General features: G+C 47.6%; 1 pseudogene; it reads left to right on the plus strand.

Moving 5' to 3' along the window:
* Positions 1-19536: 19536 nt before the first annotated feature.
* LOC115524361 lies at positions 19537-19642 on the plus strand (annotated as a pseudogene).
* The last annotated feature ends 4359 nt before the right edge of the window (positions 19643-24001 follow it).

The raw sequence follows: 24001 nt of genomic DNA on the forward strand, positions 1-24001 counted from the left end.
CAGCAACTTCTTACTCAACACGTCTCCAGAGGCAAGGGAGACAAAAGCAAAAATGAACTATTGGGACCTCATCAAGATAAAAACTTCTGCACAGCGAAGGAAATAATCAGCAAAACTAAAAGGCAACCGACAGAATGGGAGAAGATATTTGCAAATGACATACCAGATAAAGGGTTAGTATCCAAAATCTATAAAAAACATATCAAACTCAACACCCAAAAAACAAGTAATCCAGTGAAGAAATGGGCAAAAGACATGAATAGACACTTCTCCAAAGAAGACATCCAGATGGCCAACCGACACATGAAAAAATGCTCAACATCACTCATCATCAGGGAAATACAAATCAAAACCACAGTGAGATACCACCTTACACCTGTCAGAATGGCTAACATTAACAACTCAGGCAACAACAGATGTTGGCAAGGATGTGGAGAAAGAGGATCTCTTTTGCACTGCTGGTGGGAATGCAAGCTGGTGCAGCCACTCTGGAAAACAGTATGGAGGTTCCCCAAAAAACTAAAAATAGAACTACCCTACGACCCAGCAATCACACTACTAGGCATTTATCCACGGGATACAGGTGTGCTGTTTTGAAGGGACATATGCACCCCCATGATTATAGTAACACTATCAACAATAGCCAAAGTATGGAAAGAGCCCAAATGTCCCTCGATGGATGAATGGACAAAGAAAATGTGGTATATATATATATATATATATATACACACACACAATGGAATCAAAAAGAAGGAAATCTTGCCATTTGCAACTACATGGATGGAACTGGAGGGTATTATACTAAGAGAAATTAGTCAGAGAAAGACAAAAATCATATGACTTCACTCATGAGGACTTTAAGAGACAAAACAGATGAACATAAGGCAAGGGAAACAAAAATAACATGGGGCGCCTGGGTGGCTCAGTCGGTTGGGCATCCGACTTCAGCCAGGTCACGATCTCGCGGTCCGTGAGTTCGAGCCCCGCGTCGGGCTCTGGGCTGATGGCTCAGAGCCTGGAGCCTGCTTCCGATTCTGTGTCTCCCTCTCTCTCTGCCCCTCCCCCGTTCATGCTCTGTCTCTCTCTGTCCCAAAAATAAATAAACGTTGAAAAAAAATTAAAAAAATAATAATAATATAAAAACAGGGAGGGGGACAAAACAGAAGAGACTCATAAACATGGAGAACAAACTGAGGGTTACTGGAGGGGTGGTGAGAGGGGGGATGGGCTAAATGGGGAAGGGGCACTAAGGATCTACTCCTGAAATCATTGTTGCACTATATGCTAACTAATTTGGATGTAAATTAAAAAAAAAAAAAAAAAAACAAAAATAAAACAAGTTAAAAAAAAAAAAAGAACTAAATCTTGGCATAGTGCTGGAGAGCTGATAGACCCCTGAAATGGATCAGCGAGGGTGTATTGCTGGCCTCATTAGTTTCTGGTGGGTCTTCTCAATAGGTATGAAGAAAGCATTTTCCAGATCAAAGCTGTATACCCAATACCAGGGGATGTGTTCATTGGTCATGCAATGACACCACATCTGGTACAGCAGCTGCAATTGGAGTCTCCACCTGGTTGAGTTTATGGTCCACTGCCATTTCCAGGACCTACCTGTCTTCTGCACGGACCACATAGGCCAGCTGAATGGGGATGTCATGGGAATCATCACCCCTGTATATTCCACGTCCTTAGTGTTTGCACTAACCTCCCTTCCTCCCCAGGTCAGGGAGCCAATGTGGGGATCCTGCCAGCTGCTGAACATATCTGTTCCAATTATGCATTCCAGAACTGGAAGGAAAACAACAACAACACAGGATGTGTTCAGGGACCCACTGAACCCACTGTGAGATGAATCCATGCTGAAACTCCACTGATGGCCTGACCTCCACGAGCCCCTACTCTAGTGGACCACAGTGACGTTTTGGGTCTCCTGGAATCAGTGTCAGTTCAGAGCTGGTGTCCAGTAGTCCCTGAAGTATCTGATTATTTCCTCTTCACTGATGCACAGTTACCAAGGTTAATGGCTATAGATCTCTTTGGGGAAGACGAGAAGAAAGATGAATGATATACATTTTCAGATCTACCAATTGTTTAAGTTTGGGAATTGATTGAGGGGCTGTCTCTGGTTTTATGATTCAAGTTAGGCTTTTCTTCACTTAACCTAGAACTTTTCTGCTAATGGAGATTAAGTAAGATTGAGTAGGTTTTGTATTTCAGTTTTGAAAGCCCCATGATCAATGGCACAGGCCCGTGAGAGTGAAACTATTCTGATTGCTACGTTAACCCTGCTGTCCTCTATGGTCTACGCCCACCTTGCCTTTGGCAGCCGAGAGCCACCTCTTGGCCCCTGCCACTCTGGGACCCAATTACTCCCACTGCATTTAGGTTCCCCAGTCCTGTGACTGCGATTCTCACTGTGAGGTCTGGGCTGCACAGAAGAGCAATCACAGAGATCTTCAAGGTTGTTTGCCCCCTTCATGAATTTACTTCTCACAGTTGTGACAAAAAGTGCATCCCCCAGGGTAGGTGAGTTGGTCTTAAGTGACAAATCCACCCCCAACACTCCAATCTCCCTAAGCCTTTAGATCCCTTCCTCTACATCAAACCAAGGTAGGTCAAGCATTTCTGACTTGCTCACTGTGAGCCCCTGTTTGGTCCAGGTTTCAGCCAACCAACCAAAGAAACTGTTCAGTTTGAATGGCAGAGTCCATTGTAACTCCGTAAGCTGCAACATTAAATGCAGCATCTCCAGCACCTGGGTGGCTCAAATGGAGAAACACCCAACTCTTGATCTTGGCTCAGGTCGTGATCTCACGGTTCATGGGATTGAGCCCTGTGTCAGGCTCGGTGTTGACAGTTCAGAGCCTGGAGCCTGCTTCGGATTCTGTGTCTCCCTCTCTGTCTCAGCCCCTCCCCCACTCATGACTCTCTCTCTCTCTCTCTCTCTCTCTCTCTCTCAGTCTATGTCTCTCAAAATAAATAAATAAACTTTTTTTTTTTAAGTTCACATGGGGTGGACTTTTGATGATTAATCTTATGGGTCAACTTGACTGGACCACGGGGTACCTAGATATTTCCTCAGACGCTATTCTGGGTGCAGGAGGGTGTTTCCGGATGAGACTTGCATTTCACTTGGTGGACTGAGTAGAGCCAAGAGCCCTCCCCAGTGTGCATGGGCCTCGTCCAGTCAGCTGAAGGCCTAAATCGAAGGAGAGGCTGAGAAAGAAGGCACTACTTCTGTTGGACTACCTTAGAGCTGGGACATCGGGGGTTTTCCTGACTTCAGTCTCAGACTAAAACACTGGCTCTTCCTGGGTCTCCAGCCTTCCTGCTTTTGGACTGGAACCACACCATGGCCCTCCCGGGTCATAGCTTACCACCTGCAGATCTCGGGACCTTTCAGTCTCTATGATCATGTGAGCCAATTCAAATAATTAATTGATTTTTTTTTTTTATAATCCTATTGGTTCTAGTTCTCTGGAGAATCCTGACTAATGCGGGTACCTTTGAGAAGTGAAGAGTAAGGGAGAGAGTCTTGTTATTCAGTCCGTATACCTGGGAGCTAGACTCAGGGCTCAGTACTGCCAGAATGCTCCATCCCTGCGCTGGTTTTCTATATCTGTTGGTCTCCCCTGGGCTCCGTCTGCAATCTCTCTCCCTATGGCAGAGAGTTGTTGCCACAATCCCAAAACAACATTCTTCTAGTCCATGAACCAAAAGGAAGAGAAAGCTATTCAACCTTAGTCTGCCCTCTACCTTTGGTCTAGAAAATTACCAGGACTCTAATTGCATCAGGCTCAGTGAAGAGCTCACCCCCTTGCGATAATCCATGCATCCAGGAAATGGCAGTGGGTGACCCACTCTGCTTGAGCAATGTGGCCACCCTGCCTAACAGCCCAGCAGGTACCTGTAATATGATACAATAATTCAATTAATCATAAGGGAGCGTGTTTCAGGGGCACCTGGGTGGCTCAGTCGGTTGGGCATCCGACTTCAGCTCAGGTCATTGTCTCGCAGTTCGTGAGTTCGAGCCCCACATCGGGCTCTGTGCTGACAGCCCAGAGCTTGGAGCCTGCTTTGGATTCTGTGTCTCCCTCTCTCTCTGCCCCTCCCCTGCTCATGCTCTGTCTCTCTCTCTCTCTCTCCCCTTCAAAAATAAAAACATTTTTAAAAAATTAAAAAAGAAATAAGGGAGCATGTTTCTCTCAAAGCAGGGATGCTGGACAGACATTAATCACACACATGGTTGGATTTAGCCTCCTCACTGAACTCCCACCTCTCTGCCCACCTCACCCAGCTCTGCACATCTGCAGCATCACATAGGAAATCCAATTTTTGTTTCAAATGCCAGTCCAGTGCCCCAACCCAGTAAGCTATGAGTCCCCACTGCTCCCAGGAAAGAGGGTAAAAATTCTAACAAGAATAACAGAATTCAAGCAGTCCACTTGGGTGCTTCCAACCAAGGGAAGAAAGACCCTTGAATTACCCCCAAATCCAAAGATGAGTAAAGCTCAGACCCTGAGAAGTAGAGTTGTATATTCTCTTTTACCAGAAGAACAGCATCATCTCTGGCCTGACGGTTCCTTAATGCTTTGGGCACAGTTTTCTCCTATGATTAGAAATCTTCCTGTTCTTTTCTGTGGGAGTCATTTCCACGACATGACTCATCACAAGTAACCCCAGCTGTGTGTCTACACCATGTTTTTCTTTCCTTTTTTTTTTTAAGTTTATTTATTTTTGAAAGAGAGAGAGAGAGGCAGAGTATGAATGGGGGAAGGGCAGAGAGAGAGAAGGACACACAGAATCCGAAGCAGGCTCCAGGCTCTGAGCTGTCAGCACAGAGCCCGACATGGGGCTTGAACTCACAAACGGTGAGGTCTGATCTCAGACACCTAACCGACTGAGCCACCCAGGTGCCCCTACACCATGTTTTTCTATCTGCAGGTCTGTGTTGAGTTCCTACAACATCTCTCTACGGAACTTCTTTCCTTGGATGGGCACAGTGGAGGCCACTCCAAAACAACTTTCTGTGAGATCCCCTGTCCTTTGTCCACTCCTACACCCCAATGTCAGGACAAACAGATAAGAAAACATATTTAATGAATGCCGCTTCTCAGGCATGGGAGAGAGAAAGATCCTCCATATTGCGGAAGTCGAGATGTCACATAATATGTATGCACGTGCCAGAACATACCCTGCTGGAGGCTGCACCCCACCCTCCAGCTTCCACCAGCATGCAGAGCTCTGCTGGAGAAATGCCTACAAATGCCTATACTCCATCCTGGGGTATAGACACTCAAGCAGCAGAGGGCTTGAGAAGAGCCACAATGGAGAAAGCACAGGGTGCCCTGGGGGCCCATATGAGGGTGGCCCAGCTCACATGAGGCTGGTGGGGAAGGGCACGGGTGACCAAGAAAGACACCTTCCAGAGCTGGCAGATCCCTGAGATGGGTCGGCTAAGGTGTATTGCTGGCCTTGCTAGTCTCTCCCACAACATCTACGTCAGCTGAATTCTAGATCTGATCAAATGTCCAAGGTAGGAAAGGTGTTCCTAGGAGACAGCCAGTACAATCTGTGGGAAGCAGGCAGAAATGAGGGTGCAGGCAGACCAGGGAGGCTGGAGCTCAGAGCATGGCCCCACTTTCCTTGGGAGCCACCAGTTGGACTTAGCCAGGGCCTCCATGAGTTGCCGGTGAGCCCCTGGCAATTTCAGAGAGAAGTCTGGTTTCGTAGGCGCTCCTACTCATCACCTGGGCTGTGGCCTCTGCTGCCAATCTCAGCCCTCCTGAGGGAGACTCCTGCACCCAGCTCTGCAACTGGAACCCAGCTTCGGAGCCCTTCCACTGGCCCCCCTGGAACAGATGAGGACTGTGCATGACTCTCTGGGGACCCACGTGTAGCATCTGTGGACATGCCCACTTCCAGACACCGTGTGTGATATGGAAAGGTGCTAAAACTTCTCTTTGAATTGATCAAGAGCGCCTGATGGGTGCCCTGTCTTTCTCTTCTTCTGTTGATGTTCAATTGTTTTTGCTTCCACATATAACTTCCAGACGTTCAGTATGACCAAAAAAACCCCAAACAACAAAACCTCACATGTCTGCCTTTTCATGTAGTGATTCTCTTGTCACCAGCTAGACCAGTCACTCCTTATTTTTACTTCTTTGGGATGCTGAGTCCCTTATGATCAGAGCCAGTGGGTGCTATCAACCAGCCAACACTTCGCTGCAGATATGGAACATACATCCAGCATAAGCTCTCTGGAACGATCATAAACTCTGATCTTCCCGCTCTTTGAAAACCAGCCAGGTAAATGTACAGGTGATAATTGACATGTGGGCTTATCTGAAGCCAGAAAACCAAAGACAAGGAAAGCCCCTTCGTGTCTGGCTTTGCTGCTGCAAACCGGGTGAGGGCAGAAACCAGCCTTGTTTTGTTTTTACCCAGGAATGCACGGGGCCATTGCAACTCCCCACTGTCTCTCCATGTCTTTCTGCCGAGGAGCTGAGGAGCTGGGTTGCTTCTGGCACAGAAGGAGGGGACACTTGAGAACCACTGTGATATGAGCTGGAAGGGGATCTGGCTCAGGGATGCAAGCCAGCCCCTCCCCACAGGGCTGGGAGCACCGCCAGCATCAAATTCCACAGTCTTGCCAACCTTGAGAGTAGAAACTGGGGCCATGGACCAAGCCTGGCCCGCTGCAAGAGAAGAGGGGGATCCTTATCAGGGCGCGACACGGCCAAGAGAAAACAGTGTTGCTTCAGGTACTCATTATGGCTACTACCCCATTGCTGCAAACCCACCTCATTTTATAAGATTAGGTCTCACTCTTATACAAGACCACTGTTTTTTATAGTAAGTGTCTTCAAATGCTCCTTAAAAATCATCAGGAATGCATTAGCACTCTATATATGGATCCAGTAAATGTGATGTGTAATAGATCATCTACGTCACACAATGAATATCGCACACAGTCACCAAGTCTAACCAACCTCCAGATCACATGGTGATATGATCACACTACTGGTCCTAACAGGTCTGCAGGTATAGAAAAAATGCACTAATTCGCAGATTCATAGACTCCCTAAGAGCAGAAAACATGGAGCCAAATTTGTCATTCGAAGGTCAACATAAAAGATGATACTTTTTAGGAAATAAGTAGAAATGAGGTTATAGGGCATCTCTCTCTTGTTTTCCCAGAAGAAAGGATTTTTTAAATAAAATATTTTTCCAGAAGCATCGACGTAGCTTTTGGCTATCAAACCAGGCTTCTTGGTGGGACTAATGAATACATAGTTACTGAAATCCTCTGTGTATAATCAGTCTAGGTGACTTCAGTGACACTTCAATCAAAAGTTAGCTGATAATGGAAGCACCCTGGCCAGCAGAGACTTGCAACACAATTTGTAAAGTTCTCTTTCTCCCCCCGTGTACACACATCCTCTCTTTCTCTCCTTGTGCACGCTGTAATTATAAATGTGACAATCTGGGCAGAGAGTAACTTTGATGAAATAAAATGGAATAGTGTATTACTGGACTTAGGAATACTTCTTTAAAAAAGCAAACTAAGAGGTACAGAAGGGCATAAACATAAAGGAGAGGGTGCAGAGGGAGCAGAGGCACCCCACCCTCCCTGTAGATGCTTCCCTGTCAACAGCTAACGTGGCCCAGGTACCAACTCCCTCTGTTTGACCACATCATCCTTCATATCCATCAGTCTCCTGGAATCATATTCAGTCCCAGCTCACTAAAAAAGGTAGGGTTTGGGTATATGCTTTGGGTCAGATCATGAAGACACATCTGAAATATTTCGTGGCTAAGTGAGTGAATGTGAGGTGTGGACACACACGCCCCTGGCTGCAAACAAGAAGGTTACCATGTTGAGAGAACCTGTAGAAAGGGCATTCACATTTGCCCCGTTGTTCTCAAATAGTAGACTCATGTCATGGACATAAACACCTTTAGTTGAAGGTTGAAAGTAACAATTTTTAGAACACAATGGCTGAAAAAACTTTATCTGGGAATTGAAGAAGGGAGAGAGGACATCCAGTTTGGGGCAGTGATTCTCAATTGTGAAGAGAAACCCTACCATGAAGGCACGCCAGAATCATCTGGAAACAACCAGGACAATGGCTGGCTAAACTATTCAGCAAAGCCGTGTCTCTCTCCTTCTAAACACAGAGGAGGGCTGTGTTTCCCAGGTTCTGCTTTTAATGGTGCTGTGCCACATAGCTCAGGTGCATTAGAGGTAAAATATATCAGACCCCTCAAATGGAGCATCAAGGAAGACATCATGGCGGCGAAAGGGAGCATTTGGGCTGAATCCTAAAAGATGGGTAGAATTTGGTAGGGGAAACAGGAATCATGAAAACTCTTGGCAGAAGGAACAGTGTGGATAGAATCATGAAAATGAAGGGGTTGGGGGAAAAGTAAACAGTGCAGCTTTTTTGGAGTAGTGGTTCTCAAACTCTGCTCCTGTGGAACACTGCAGACCTCTGAGCTGGACTGAATGGAATGCGTTCAGTTCAAATATGATAGCGTTTCTTATAATTTAGAGAAAAAAAACTGAACTAGTAAATATTTTTTCAAGACTTTACTCCCATTTATTTTCCTTTCTTTACTTCCTTCACATTAATGGACAATATTGAGCAGACACTCTGCCTCGTGCTGGATTCTATGAATACTTGGTGGCATACAGATTTCATCCTTGCCTTTAGGGTGGTTAGAATCTAATGGGAAGCACAGACGTTGAATAAATGCTTCTAATCATGGTCACACTCAAGCAGGAGAAGAGTAGTTTGACAGAGAGACCTATAAACGGTGTATCACTTCCCTGGGGTTCTGTAACCATACAGCAAACTGTCTCTCAGCTCTGGATGCTGGAAGTCAAGGTGTGGGCAGGGCTGGCTCCTACCGAGGCTGTGAGGGAGAATCTGCTCCATGCTCTTGTCCAGCTTCTGGTATTTTCTGGCGTCTTTGGTGTCCCCTGGCTTATAGAAACATCACCCCAATTTCTGCCTGCATTTCATGCGGCAGTCTCTCCTATGTGTGCATCTGTGTCCACACGTCCCCTTTCTATGAGGATCCTGGTCTTCAAAAAAAAAAAAAACTCTCTCAGTAGTCTGTGAGGTTCTTTTTTTAATGTTTATTTATTTTTGAGAGACAGAGGTTATGCAGGGGGAGGGCAGAGAGAGAGAGAGGGACAGAGGATCCCAAGCGGGCTCTGTGCTGACAGCAGCAAGGCTGACTGAGGCTCGACCTCACGAACTGGGAGATCATGAGCTGAGCCGAAGTTGGACGCTCAATTAACTGACCTACCCAGGTGCCCCAAAGATCCCAGTCTTATTGGTGGAGTAAGGACTCCTCCTACTCCAACATGAGTTCATCTTAACTAATTCAATGACCCTCTTTCTAAATAATGGCACCTACTGAGGTAGAGGGTGACAACTTCAATATATGACTTCTGAGGGGGACATAATTGAACTTATGACATGTGGGGAACCCATAGTCTGAGGGTGTTTGGGAAGACTGTTCTCAGGAAATGAGGTAAGAGAGAGGAGGCAAAGGCATTCTAAGCAGAGAAAATGGCACACGCAAGGGTCCTGGAGCAGTGCGTCAGACATGAGTGTGGTTCAACTGAAGAGGCCACACTGAGAGGGAAAGCAATTGTTACAGAAGAAATTGTGAATCATCCTGGCAAGAGTTTTCCAGAGCCAGAATAAGGGAAGGTGTCATGGCCATCGGACAGACATATACATTAGGCCTTGGCAATTTCTTCCTGGACACAGGAGAGACACAAAATCATCAGTGAGGTCACAAGAGAATGGAACAGCAGAGGTGCTGCGAAAACTCACGGAGAAGATGTGCATGCACCTGCCGCCGGAGATTCTGGAAGAAAAGAGACTACTGTCCCACAGCCTCTCAGATAAACGGACTGTAAAAACCGCATCTGAAAGATGAAGGGGACATCCCAAACCAGACCAGTACTCCAGGAACGTTCCCAAACTGTGACACGTTGAGGCAAAACTGATGTCTCAAGGACAAAAGTGCAGTGTGAGCATTTGTGAAAACTCCGATGGGTTTTCATATGGCCGTGGTGGTCAAGAAGAAAATCCAGGAAGGATAGGCTGGTGCTGACATATAGAGAGCACACACTGAATGTACGGGGAGCAGAGGGAGCAGGTGTGTGTTGCATGAGTAAGACGACAGAGCAAAAAATATAATTAATCAATACCAGCTTTCCTGCTGGGTTGAGCTCCAAGGAGAATCCATATTTGCAACGGATAAGGACACAAGTGGACACACCTGGTTTGGAGCTCGATTCTGCTACTTTCTCTGACCTAAGGCAAGCTGTTTTCTCATCTCTATGCTCGGGGTGATAATGGAATCCATGCTGTAGAATTTGTGGGGAGGATTTCATGAGATCATGTGCTTTGGCAGAAACTGTACACGAGAGAAACCCACTAAAGTTGGTTGTGGCTGTGGCCAAACCGAAATGGCGAATAAACATGCCCAGGGAGAGAAAGCCCAGAGTAGGTTAGGGTTCAGTAAGAGAATTTGAACTCCTGAAATGGGCCACCTCGCCAAGCTGATTGAGTGTCCACCAGGGATCCTGAAATTGGGATGAAGTCACAGAGCATCTGTATCAGTCAGCTTCGGTGTCCGTAACAAGTACCACAGACCTGAGAGCTGAACCAACAGACATCGTTCTCCTACAGTCGGGAGGCTGGACGTCCAAGGTCAGGGTGTGGGCAGGACTTGTTCCTCCTGACACCTCTCTCCTGGGTGTGGAGACACCATCCTCTCCCTGTGTCCTTACCGGGTCGTCTCTCTGTGCGTGTCTGTGTGCCGAAGTCCTCTTCTTATAAGGACACCCGTCACATTGGGGTAGGGCCACCCTACTGACCCCTTTTACCTCTCTAAAGACCTCATCTCCAAATACAGTCACATTCTGAGGTGCTGGGAGTCAGGACTCCAACATGTGAATTTGGGGGACACAATTCAGCCCATAAAGACCAGGGGCTACTTAAGTGGTCCCAGTGAGTCCCATGATGTCAGCAGACCAACCATGGCCGATGGAAGCTATGGACCAGTGCAGTTAGCTCCGATTGCCATGCCAGTTATGGGAGGACGGTCACCCTGGCTTTGAGAGAACTTAGGAAAGAGCCTCGATCCCCTGGAGTCAACATGAGTTCACAGGAACCACGCCAAAGCTGTTTTGTTACCATCTTTTTCACTTAAATCCTCAAGTGAGTAATTGTTGACCGCCCACCATGTGCCAAGCCTTGTGTTCTAGCACAGCCCCTGCTTCAAGGAGCTCCCATTACATTCCTGGCAGGGAACCAGGCAGCTAAGCCAATAAGTTAATTTACAAAGTGAGCCGTCCAGCAAAAGAAGGAAATGCACCTCACAGAGAAGAAGTAATTTGATCTGAGGGACTGGGAGGGGGTGGCTGGTCAAAGGAAGCCCGGATTTGAACAGAGAACTATTTCCCAGCAGAAGAGAGGGCCCAGAGCTCCCCAGGCAGAGGTGGGGGGTAGGCTTCAGAAAGGGGCCCCTCAAGCCTCAAGACAGCTCAGCTGGGGGATGACACAGGTTCAGAAAACCATAACCTGCTTGCTTTTCTCCCTCAGATGTAAAGTAAAAGTGGGCGACGTGCAAGGACAGCAGGGCAAAGAGGAAGCCCGAGGTCATATAAAAAGGACCTTGGCTGTGCTGACGAGCTGGAACCTTCTCTACTAGTAAGGGGAAATGAAGGAGCTGTCTAGAAATGGAGAGAGACGGGGGCGCCCAGGTGGCTCAGTCGGTTGAGCGTCGGACTTCGGCTCAGGTCATGATCTCACAGTTCGTGAGTTCCAGTCCCTCGTCAGGCTCTGTGCTGACAGCTCAGAGCCTGGAGCCTCCTTCAGATTCTGTCTCTGTCTCTCTGCCCCTCCCCTACTCGCTCTCTGTCTCTGTCTCTCTCTCTCTCAAATATAAACAAAAACAGAAACAAAAACAAAAAAAAACAAAACATAATGAAATGGAGAAGGACAGCAAATTAATACTTCGACAGAAGCATGGAAGAAACTCTTGCAGGACTCTTGCTACACCGGCTGACACACAAAGGAAGAGCATGGAAAGAGCCAAGACACCAACACCGGAGGACGTAGTGCCCCGCACCCTCTCTGCGCCCTCTGGCCTTGGTTTCTCTCTGTGTGTGCCATCTCTGGCCACTTGATGGTCCCCCCACTCCCACTTCTGCAGGGGCTGGAAGAACAGCTGCCCGTTCCTGGACCTGTGTCTTACAAGCCCCGCCATTCAACAAAATGATGCTTATTCATCCTTTCAAATGTGGAAAGTATTCAGAGCACGCTCCTGCCACCGTAGCATCCATGTGGCCAGAGTCGGACGATGGGCTGCCCACTGGAACCAAGAACAGCAGTGGGCAGGGATGAGCAGAAAGAGGATGGGGACTGTTGGGGAGATCCAGTGATGGATGCTCTCTGAGCAGGTAGGTGCCCAGACACGATGAAGATGAGAACAAAGGCAGTGACGATGAGGAAGGAGGAGCGAGAGATTTAAGAAGCAGAATTAGCAGTACCTGGGACTGAGTGAACAAACTGCATAAAAGAGAAAAGGAGATTAAGAGAACACTCAGGCTTCTAACGTGGAAGTTCCTGTGGATGGAGAAGTCACTTAGGAGGAATCAGGGGGCAAAGGTGAGAGTGGGTTTCAGGGGAAGGTGACGTATGCAGTTTGGCATTTAAATGGCATCTGCTAGTCTCCAGATGGAGGTTCAGCAGGTCGTATGTGTTTACTCCAGGACCGGAGCTGGAGAAACTATAAGGATGGGAGGAGACAATATAGTCTGGGGGACAGAGTGAGGACATGGTGGGGAACACCTGTTTCGATTCACCTGATCAATACAGGAGTTGGAAGTAGGCATACATTTGATTACAGTCCTGGGAATCAACGGGACTGAGACCAAGAAGGGCATGACAGGGAAGTGTGCAGAATACAGCATCACACAGAGATGGAACACTGGCAAGGTGGCAAGGTGGCTCTCAGTGCCAAACACGGGAGTGTTTGTTTGAGGGACCTGAAGCCCTCAGCCCACTTCCCTGACTTCCAGACCCTCACTTAATAGTCATTATCGGGGCGCCTGGGTGGCTCAGTTGGTTAAGTGTCCGACTTCGGCTCAGGTCATGATCTCGCGGTCCATAAGTTCGAGCCCCGCGTCGGGCTCTGTGCTGACAGCTCAGAGCCTGGAGTCTGTTTCAAATTCTGTGTCTCCCTCTCTCTCTGCCCCTCCCCTGTTCATGCTCTGTCTCTCTCTGTCTCAAAAATAAATAAACATTAAAAAAATTAAAAAAAAATTATCAACCCAATGTTTATAGCAGCACAATCAACAATAGCCAAAGTATGGAAAGAGCCCAAATGTCCATCGATGGATGAATGGATAAAGAAGAATTAACAGAAATAATCATTATCAAAATCACACTATCTTCTTTCTTGAAAGCCATGATTAAAGCATTCTTGCTTATATTCTGGGAGGCCTTCAGTTCTTTGACCAGAGCATCTATTCTAGACAGAGGGAAAGCCTAGAGAAGTCAAATATTCCAGGAGCTTGAGATAACACTCCAGCCACTTCCTTTTGAATGATTGTTGCTTCCTGAGGTTGAAACTGAGGGCTGGATACAGAGGGTTGTTTACTCCAAAACTCCATAGGCTTGGCTATATCCCATTCATTTGTATCGTTGCACACTATGGAGACTTCTCGCTTTACATGGAATGAAATCTGGAGTCTTTCACCTGGCATCTGCCATGCTCCACAATCCTGCACCACACAGCTGAGTTTTTTACCTTGCCTGTCCTATCACAGCCTGGCCTGTTTGTAGATAACAGTGAAAAGTACCTTCTCCCCATCCCCATGCCCCTATAAGTCTCAACCCATTACAGAATCAGCTCCAAGTCTAAAACCTCATCTAACTCTTGTCGGATGGAAAGTCCCAAATATCATCATCTAAGTCCAGTAGGGGTGACGCTCCAGGTGCAATTCATCCTGGGGAAGAATGCTCCTCTATCTGTAGATCTATGAAAGTAGAAAACAAGTTATCTTAGATAGATATCTATCTCCCATAGACAACAATGGGACAAGCAAGGAGAGCAGCCTTAAACATTCAGTTCAAAGGGGAGGAAATGGAGAGAACAGAAACCGTCACGGGTCCCAGTCAGCTTTGCAATCCACTCAGTCAAGTCCCATCATGTACAAAGCCCTAAGCCTTCGTGAGTCCACCCACTGAGACATCCTTCCTTTTTCATGAAAAGTAGCATGAGTAGTCTTAGCAGGCTGTCTTAGGCTTTTGCAGAACCAGCGACCTCTACTTTCAGACTGTCTCTCCTTTTTAGTCCAAACTGGCCGGGTTTTTACTCCTATAAAGTTCTCAAGAACTACGTGGGTCTCCCATTTATATCATGGGGATTTATTCCATTAAACAAAAGGCTCATCCACGAGTCTTTCCTGAATAATCCTACCTCCAGTTTCCGCGTCTATTGAGATGGCTGGGAGGCAATACTCCGAAGCCTTCTAGACGTCCTCTGGTTTACCTAAAGAGTCTACGAGTCACACTCTTAATCTCTTCCAGGAAACATTCATACGACTGAGAACTCGGATTTTTTTTTATTTTTGAAGACATTAGGAAGAATTGTGCAGCCATGCGCTCAGCATTTTCTCAAGAGCATGTTTTCCTGACAGTAAATCCCTTACGCTTAGCATCTTTTGCATCGTGGGTGGGATGAGAATCTTCAAAACCACTGAGGCCTGGTTCCTTTTTAGACATTTCTTCTCTGAGGTTGTCTCGTTCGTCTTGAATTTTGCAATACGCGACAGGAAGAAGTCAGGCTGCACCTTCAACACCTTGCTTGTCAATCTCCTCAGCTCAATCTGCGAGTTCGTTCTTTACAAGCTCTTTTTTTTTTAATGTTTATTTATTTGTTTGAGAGAGAGAGAGAGGCGGGGGGGGGGGGACAGGGAAGGGGCAGAGAGAGAGGGACGCGGGACTCAAACTCGTGAAACCGTGAGATCATGACCTGAGCCGAAATCAAGAATCAGACGCTTGGGGCGCCTGGGTGGCGCAGTCGGTTAAGCGTCCGACTTCAGCCAGGTCCCGATCTCGCGGTCCGGGAGTTCGAGCCCCGCGTCAGGCTCTGGGCTGATGGCTCAGAGCCTGGAGCCTGTTTCCGATTCTGTGTCTCCCTCTCTCTCTGCCCCTCCCCCGTTCATGCTCTGTCTCTCTCTGTCCCAAAAATAAATAAACGTTGAAAAAAAATTAAAAAAAAAAAAAAAAGAATCAGACGCTTAACCAACCGAACCACCTGGGCACCCCATTCTGTACAAGTTCTGCTTCTCACCCGACTGTGGGACACGACTCTACCAAGCTTTCTGCTACTATGCAGCCAGGTTCTCCTCCCATCCAGCTTCCAGCAACGGGCTCCTCTTTTCTTCGTGAGTCCTCGCGAGTAACATCTCTAGCATCCATATTTCTAACAACAGTCTGTTCGTGGCAATTTACATTTCTTCTGTCCCACGTGTCTCACCCCCCTTTTGGGCCCTCACTGGCACTCTTAAACATCCATATTTCTATTTAAACAGTGTGTAATACTCCCCCAAATTCTTCAAGCCTCTGCCCACTGCCCATTCCAAAGCCATTTACAGTTCTAAAAAATAGTAATAATAATACAAGTCTGTATACGTTTCCTATCGGTGCTATAACCCATTAATTCAAATGGAGGGACTTAAAACGACACAAGTATTTAGTTTACAGTTCTGGAGGCCAGAAGTCCAAAATGGGTCCACTGAACTAAAATCAAGGTGTCTGCAGAGCTGAATTCCTTCTGGAAGCTCTGAGGAAGAATCTGCTTTGTTGTCTCTTCCAGCTTGTAGAGGACCTCGACATTGCTTGGTTCGTGACCCGGTTCCTTCACCTTCAAAGACAGTGAGCACACGACTCTGGTCTTGAAAATCGTTACCACATCTCCGACTCCAACTCCCTCTTCCGGTTTTAAATATTCTTGTGATTACATTGGGCCCACTTCAGTAATCCAGAATTTTTTTTTTTATTTAAAAAAAAATTTTTAGTGTTTATTTATTTATTTATTTATTTCCAATATATGAAATTTATTGTCAAATTGGTTTCCATACAACACCCAGTGCTCATCCCAAAAGGTGCCCTCCTGAATACCCATCACCCACCCTCCCCTCCCTCCCACCCCCCATCAACCCTCAGTTTGTTCTCAGTTTTTAACAGTCTCCTATACTTTGGCTCTCTCCCACTCTAACCTCTTTTTTTTTTTCCTTCCCCTCCTCCATGGGTTTCTGTTAAGTTTCTCAGGATCCACGTAAGAGTGAAACCACGTTTATTTATTTTTGAGAGAGAGAGAGAGAGAGAGAGAGACAGTGCGAGCGGGGGAGGGGCAGAGAGAGGGGGAGACAGAATCTGAAGCAGGCTCCAGGCTCCGAGCTGTCAGCACAGAGCCCAATGTGGGGCTTGAACTCACAAGCCGTGAGATCATGACCTGAGCCGAAGTCGGATGCTGAACCGGCTGAGCCACCCAGGCGCCCCATCAACCCCAAAGATTTTAAAGGAAAATAAATTGCAAGGGATTCAGCAGAGTTAACATTAGCAAGTCAAAAACTAATACTCAACTTTGAAAACACTGATAGATTCATAACCATTACCAAAGTTTTACATTTGCCAAGTAAGCTCTAATCTCTCTCTTATTTATCCCCAGGAAATAAAGCACAACCCTCACAGGTAACAAGATCCACACCAGAACAACTTGTGGAGCAGATGGCAGGCTTTGGACTAAGCTATTTGCATACATAGTCCAGTTAGAGAAGGCCCAGATGTCTCTGAATGATGATATCAGGCACAAAATAAGAGATTCCCTAAGGGAAAGAAACTGATGCTCTGGGTGCCCCGTGTCTTAGATGTTATCTTATTTACTCCTCTGCACAGCACTGTGAAATAACACCCTGTTGGGGGTGAATATATAGATCTGGTGAAGGAAAGCGACTTCAAGTTCCCACAGCCCGACGGGGACAAAGGTGGGTTACACACTTGAATACGTCTGACTTCCCAGGGCACTGACGGTGCCCTACAGCCTGATGTTTTCTGATGAGTGTGCGAGATGGAGTTCGGGGCAGGGCCCCGGGGAGGGAGCTGTCACTGCGTGGGGTACCTGGAGACAGATTCTCAGGAGGAAGGAAGAGAATCTGGAAAGTGCGGAGTGAAGGAAGGACACTCGTGATGAGCAATAACACAGAGGGGGAGACCTTGAGGAGTGTCCGGGGAAACAGGGAGGAGCCTGTCTAGCCGGACCACAGACCCGGGGAGAAAGTAATGGAGGAACTCAACTCAACTCAACTCAAGTAATGGCTTCCAATCCTGAAGACCCGAATGGAAGGCCACGTCCAGTCGGCCAAGAAAACCCACTACAGATACCTGAGCAGGGCGCAGATCTAACCAGAGCCATACTTGATAAAGATTTGTGTGAGCAGAGGTGCAGGGTGCGGGAGAGGAAGAAACGGGGCCCCACAAGCAGGCGGCTGCCCAAGTCCACGTGCGGGGTAATGAGGGTCTGAGATACAAGGATGGGAATGGGAAGGGAAACCAGAGGCCGGATGCCACAGCTGACGTGAGAGGCCGCAGAATCAGGCTTGACGGGATGCGACAGCTGAGGGAACATGGAAAATGTGAAGAGGGAGAAGTTAAGTGTGTCTGACTCCGGGGTTTCCAGGCCGGGAAAGCACGGGGCAGCTCGGTCTCAGGCTGCAGGAATGGAGGTACCAGGCAGGAAAATGGAAATGAGGCGCAGGATCTGGGGGAAAGTCAGAACCACGGACACCCATTAAGAGTCCTCCAATGGCGAGTGCAGGTTCAAAGAGCGGACAGGAGACCCTGGCAAGGGAAAGGAGGGGGACCCGGGCTGATCTTCATAGAGGCTGCCTTTAGAGGACGGGAGAGCCAGCGGGGCCAGGGAAGGACACAGGAGAGAGAGCTGCAGGGGCAGGAGAGGGTAGGAAAGTGGGATCCTGGATGCAGGAGACCTTCCCGGGGATGCAGCTGTCAGAAGTGCTCAGCGCTGCGGGGAGGTTGAGGAAGACGCATCTGGTCAAGGGATGCATGTCAGTCACGTGCTGAGTCTGAGCAGGGTGCAAACCACGCTCTTGTTTCAGGCCAAGGACTCCTTGCATTGACCCCATGATGTGCAGATCCTTCCAGGTGGGAAAACCCAGGCTCAGGACCCTCAGCCGCTCCCACGGCAGGTGCACAGTGGACAGGTACGTGGGCCTGGGCTGGTCTGACCATGCCATGCTGCTTCTCTCAGTCCGTGCTTGACTTGTCCTTGCCTTTCTCAGCACCACAGAGCCCTGTAGTCCTGAAGAAGACGCTCGCACGCCACGGTACTACAGGTGTGGCACACGGCAGCTGACAGAGGTGTCCTTCCCGTCCAGCACACGGTGCCTGGAACATGTGTGTGTGTTGAATGCATATTTAGTTCTCCCCGTTAGCCTTCCAGCTCTAACAAGGCAGGGAACACAGGGGGAAGAGTGGCCTATCCTCAGTGCCCCCTGCGGAAGAAAAGCAGGTGCCACCCCCACGACCACCAAGGCTGCAGTCTGTGCCCCTACAGCATCCGGCACCAGGAACACTGAGATGGGCGGACAGTTTAAAAGCAAGGGAAGAAGAAAGAGCTGAGCCCGTAGCTCTCCCTGACTTCCACAGTGACCCTGACGTCTGAGCCTGTGGGATAAATCTCCCCGCAGATGTTCTCTGTCTCCACACCTGCCAAATCCCAACACGAGGGGAAGCTTAGATATACTCGTCTCCCCCAGACCTCCTGCTCCTCCTTCCTTTTCCAAGTTCACCCTTCCTTCATTCCCCATCCTTTTCCCTCCTGTAAAAAAAAAAAAAAAAAAAAAAAAGCTGTCCACAAAGGAAAGCTCACAGTTTTCCAAGTAGCAGAAATCTTACATGAGCAGGATTTCTGATCTCAATGTCACAATATTCTAAATTAATACCCCCCCCAAAGTCTAGTCATTGGAAATCTTAAAGGCGGTTTGCTAAAGCGCTCCTGCATTAAAGGAGACATTGTCATGCCAACGCCAGCTATGAACACCTATAGGATACCACAAATTAGTAATTCAAGGAACAATTACGGCTTCATTGGAAAACAATAGAAATTAAAAATAAATGAGCTAAGCATTTAACACAAGAAGTCAAAACAACCAAACGTTAGGAAGCCTAAAGGAAAGGATTAATGAAGATAAGAGGAAAAAATAAATAAAGCCCCCCCCCAAAAGTTAGCAGGTTAATAAATAAAATCAAGAGGTAATTCCCTGCAAAGACCAGCCAAATAGCCTCTGGCAAGTCTGATTTACACACATAATATTCCGGATGATAAAGGAGGCACAGTCTCTGGCAGGATGGATGACTGTGGTGGTATCGTCGCCCGCACCCTGTACAAAAACTCAGAGAAATGCTGGACTGAATGTATCCAAAAGCTGGGTGTGCAGTGGCTGGGAACAGCAGCCTCCTCGGTAGTGTATGCAGCCTGTTGATTGTCTGGGTGGCCCTCAGGGACCTGGGAGACAGCCCTTTCCGGTGGACACTGAGGTTTGGCCTCATGCTATCTCCCATCTAGGCTCCAGACAGGCATGCGGGGTGCCGTTAGAAAGCCCCAGGGCACAGTGGGCAGGGTCCACCTTGGCCAAGTCATCACGTCCACCGTACCAAGCTGCAGAACGAGGAGCATGTGAGTGAAGCCCTACGCAGGGCCGAGTTCAAGTTCCCTGGCCGCCAGAAAATCCACATTTCCAAGAAGTGGGGCTTTACCGAGTCCAATGAGGATGAATTTGAAGACATGGGGGCTGAAGAGTGGCTCATCTCCAATAGCTGTGGGGTCACATACCTCCCTAATTGTGGGCCCTTGGACAAATGGTGGGGTCTGCCCTCATGGCCCTCCCCGTTCATGCCCACCAATAAATCCTACTTCCTGTCAAAAAATGTTATAAATGTATATAAATTGGGTGGGGTTTTTTGTTTGTTTGAGATGCACAGCAATCTCAAAATAAAGAAGGAGAAACCATCAAAGGCCAGAAACAAGGGGGACACTGTAAGCCAGAGTACTAAGCGTGAGGTGACCCTACCCTGGCCCAAAGGACCCAGGTTATCAGCCCTGAGACTGGAGCCTGAATGCAACAGAGGCCCAGGGAGGTGGCCCGATGACCTTGTGGGGTGCAGGGCAAAAACTGAGATCCCTCCACGAGGCTGGAGCCCTCAGGAGTCACCCTGCTTGGGAAAATGGGACTCGAAACGCTCTGGCCACTTCTCCTGAGGAGCAAGGAAGGGGACACCAGACCGGCACCCTGGGTGGCCCCGTGACACGTAATAACGCATGCTTGGGCTTCATATAGCTGTGGGACCCAAGTTTATGCCACCTTCGCGGTATGGAAACACACGGGGCAGGCATGGTGGGGCCACAAGGAGGGAGAGTCGGCTACATAAATGTTAACTTTAATTATTAAAATTAAATATAAAATTAAAAAACCCGCTTCACCAGTAGCAGCCATCGCGTGGCAAGTGCTCAGGAGGCACAGGTGGCTGACGACTCACGTATCAAACAGTGTAGCTATGATGAGGAAAAGGCAGGCTGACACCACCACCCCCCACCCCCCCCCATGGGACACATGTGTGACATTCCTCGGGCACTCCCAGCTGCCCAAGAACAAAGGAAAGGGAAAAATTAATGGTCACTGATAGAGATCACAGTCTCCATCAGTTTACAAGGAAAAAAAAAAGTCAGTCTCCAGAAACCTACAGACTCAGTTTCCTGGAGCCCTAACATCACCCTCCCCTCCATGGTGATGTGGGGAACAAAGGCAAGAAGGAAATGTAAATAAAATTAAATTTCTTTAGAACCTGAAGCCCACTGACAAATATTTGAGGCAAAGGGAGTATAACATTTCTCCAGGAACTGCCCGCTGTCTTAATGTTAATGCTTTCCGAGAGGGAAAAATAACTTTAGCTCCACAATAGCTAGGCCTCCAGTATCTGATGAGCCCTCTTTAGCATATAAAGGTCCTTTTGGAAACTTCCCCTTACCAGTACCTCCCACCCCGCCCCCAACTCCATAGCATATCACCAGTCATTCCTCACAACCCCGGTGCAGCTCTTTCTGCCCACGAGTCCTGTCCCTGAGCTTTAATAAATTCACCTTTTGCACCAAAGACGTCTTCAAAAATTCTTTCTTCGCCATCAACTCTGGACCCCCACCATTATTCAAAAACTGCATCAGCTAGAGAACATTTCTAGGGTTGCAGAAATTTTTCTGCTGTGGCCTGGAGGTCTTAATCAATGCCATAAGAAAGGGTGGGAGTAGAGAAGAAAACATATAAATATAAAGTAAAAGAAAGGATAGTTGTTTCCATATAATATCTACCTAGGAAATCTAAATAAGTCAGTTTTAAAACTAAGAGGAACCAATAGCAAGGTTCAGTAAGGGGGCAGGACCCCAAGTAAATATACAAAAATAAGTATATCTGGGAATGCAAACTGGTGCAGCCACCCTGGAAAACAGTATGGAGGTTCCTCAAAAAGTTAAAAATAGAACTACCCTACCACCCAGCGATTGTATTACTGGGCATTTATCCACAGGATACAGGTGTGCTGTTTCAAAGGGGCATACGCACCCCAATGTTTATAGCAGTGCTATTGACAATAGCCAAACTATGGAAAGAGCCCAAGTGTCCATCGACGGATGAGTGGATAAAGAAGAGGTGGTATCTATATACAATGGAGTATTACTCGGCAATCAAAAAGAATGAAATCTTGCCATTTGCAACTACGTGGATGCAACTAGAGGGTGTTATGCTAAGTGAAATTAGTCAGAGAACTTCATGTGACTTCATTCATATGAGGACTTTAAGAGACAAAACAGATGAACATAAGGGAAGGGAAGCAAAAATGATATAAAAACAGGGAGGGGGACAAAACATAAGACACTCTTAAATATGGAGAACAAACAGAGGGTTGCTGGAGAGGTTGTGGGAGGGGGGATGGGCCAAAGGGGTAAGGGACAGTAAGGAATCTACTCCTGAAATCATTGTTGCACCACATACTAACTAACTTGGATGTAAATTAAACAATAAATAAGTTTTGGGTTTTTTTTGTTTTTTTTTTTAATTTTTCTTTTTAACGTTTATTTATTTTTGAGACAGGGAGAGACAGAGCATGAACTGGGGACGGTCAGAGAGAGGGAGACACAGAATCTGAAACAGGCTCCAGGCTCTGAGCTGTCAGCACGGAGCCCGACACGGGACTCAAACTCACGGACCAAGAGATCGTGACCTGAACCGAAGTCGGCCGCTTAACCGACGGAGCCACCCAGGCACCCCATAAATAAGTTTTTAAAACATGTAAGTATAACTAGGGGCACCTGGGTGGCTCAGTCAGTTGAGTGTCCGACTTCGGCTCAGGTCATGGTCTCGCGGTTCATGGGGTAGAGTTCCGCATCGGGCCCACTGCGGTCAGCTCGGGGGCTGCTTTGGATCCTCTGTCCCTTTCTTTCTCTGCCCCTCCCCCACTCATTTGCACACACGTGCTCTCTCTCTCTCTCTCTCAAAAATAAATAAGCATTAAAATAAAAATAATAATATCTATACAATGAATCACTGAGTGCAAGATGTGACAAAATGAAGAGACCACACACAACAGCAACCAAACGAATAAAAAAACCCGAGAATAAACTGAACGACAGTACACAAGACATAGGAAGAAACTACAAATCTCTCCTGAGGGGCATAAAGGAAGTTGGGAATAATTCGTGAGATGTATATTCCTCAACGAGAAGACTTCGTGACCACAGAACTAAGAAGAGTTGTCCTTCAGTGAGAATTTGGCGTCTACTCGTGGCACTTTCTATGAACGAGCCCGTTCAGAATAGCCCCGCTATCCTACGAGCTAAGTCCGGGAACAGCCCCCAACCTACGAATGAGAAAGTCACAGAGGCAGGGCAGAGGCACACAGGCAGAGGCAGGGAGATTTGAAGGTCACATGGTAAGTGACAAAGCAGGGCTTTGAATTGAGGTTTGCAACTCACATCGGTAGCGTGGCAAAGAACGGATGATGTGCTAAATGTGGGACTCATTGGCTAATCATGTAGGTAAAATGAATTAAATCTCTACCTCATCTCATAGGCGGATGCTGTACATGGACCGAAGAGCTACGTATTTTCACGAATCACGAATGCACTGGAAGAAATATGAAAATACTTTTTTTTTTCTACAGACTTAGAGCGTAGGGGATCTTTGGCAGCCGGGCACAAGCCAGAAGTCCTAAAGGAGAGTGACAACGCTGAGTATTTAGAAAGGCAAAACCCCCCAAAATAAATAAATAAATGAAATAAAAAGGCAAAATCCTACCCGGCAAAGGACCCATGACCAAAGTGAAAAGGACAGTGCAGGCACGGCAGGCGAGTCACCCATGTGCGTTTGGGGGTCGAGGGTTTGCGGTGGGACGCAGACGGCGCGGTCGGGGAGAAGCTGGAGGGGTAGAGGTATCAGCCACCAGCCACTCTGAGCACGTCCAGCTCCCCAGTCAGGCTGGGAAGGGCGGCTCGTGCCAGGCTGTGCCGTCCCCCAGTCGGTGGGGACGAGCCGAACCAGGAGCAGAGGAGAGCAAAGAGCGCTTGGGGCCTGCAACCATCACCACTTCTGTGCGCCTCTTGCCTACAGAAACAGCCCCGAAAGAGAGCAAGACTGAGGCTGCCCTTCTTCTCCCACATCTCATGTAAACTCCTTTGGTGAATTCTACCCGGTGTCCTGCAAGGAAAGATTCGGAGATACAGACTTCCAACTTAACCGAGGTGACAAATGGCGGGCTGGAAAAAAAAAAAAAAAAAAAAGGTTTGCACATCACAGCCTTTTTGCCAAAAAGCAAACCAACGTGTGATGAAA

This window comes from Lynx canadensis, chromosome C2 (genome assembly GCF_007474595.2).
Source record: "Lynx canadensis isolate LIC74 chromosome C2, mLynCan4.pri.v2, whole genome shotgun sequence".
Lineage (NCBI taxonomy): Eukaryota > Metazoa > Chordata > Mammalia > Carnivora > Felidae > Lynx > Lynx canadensis.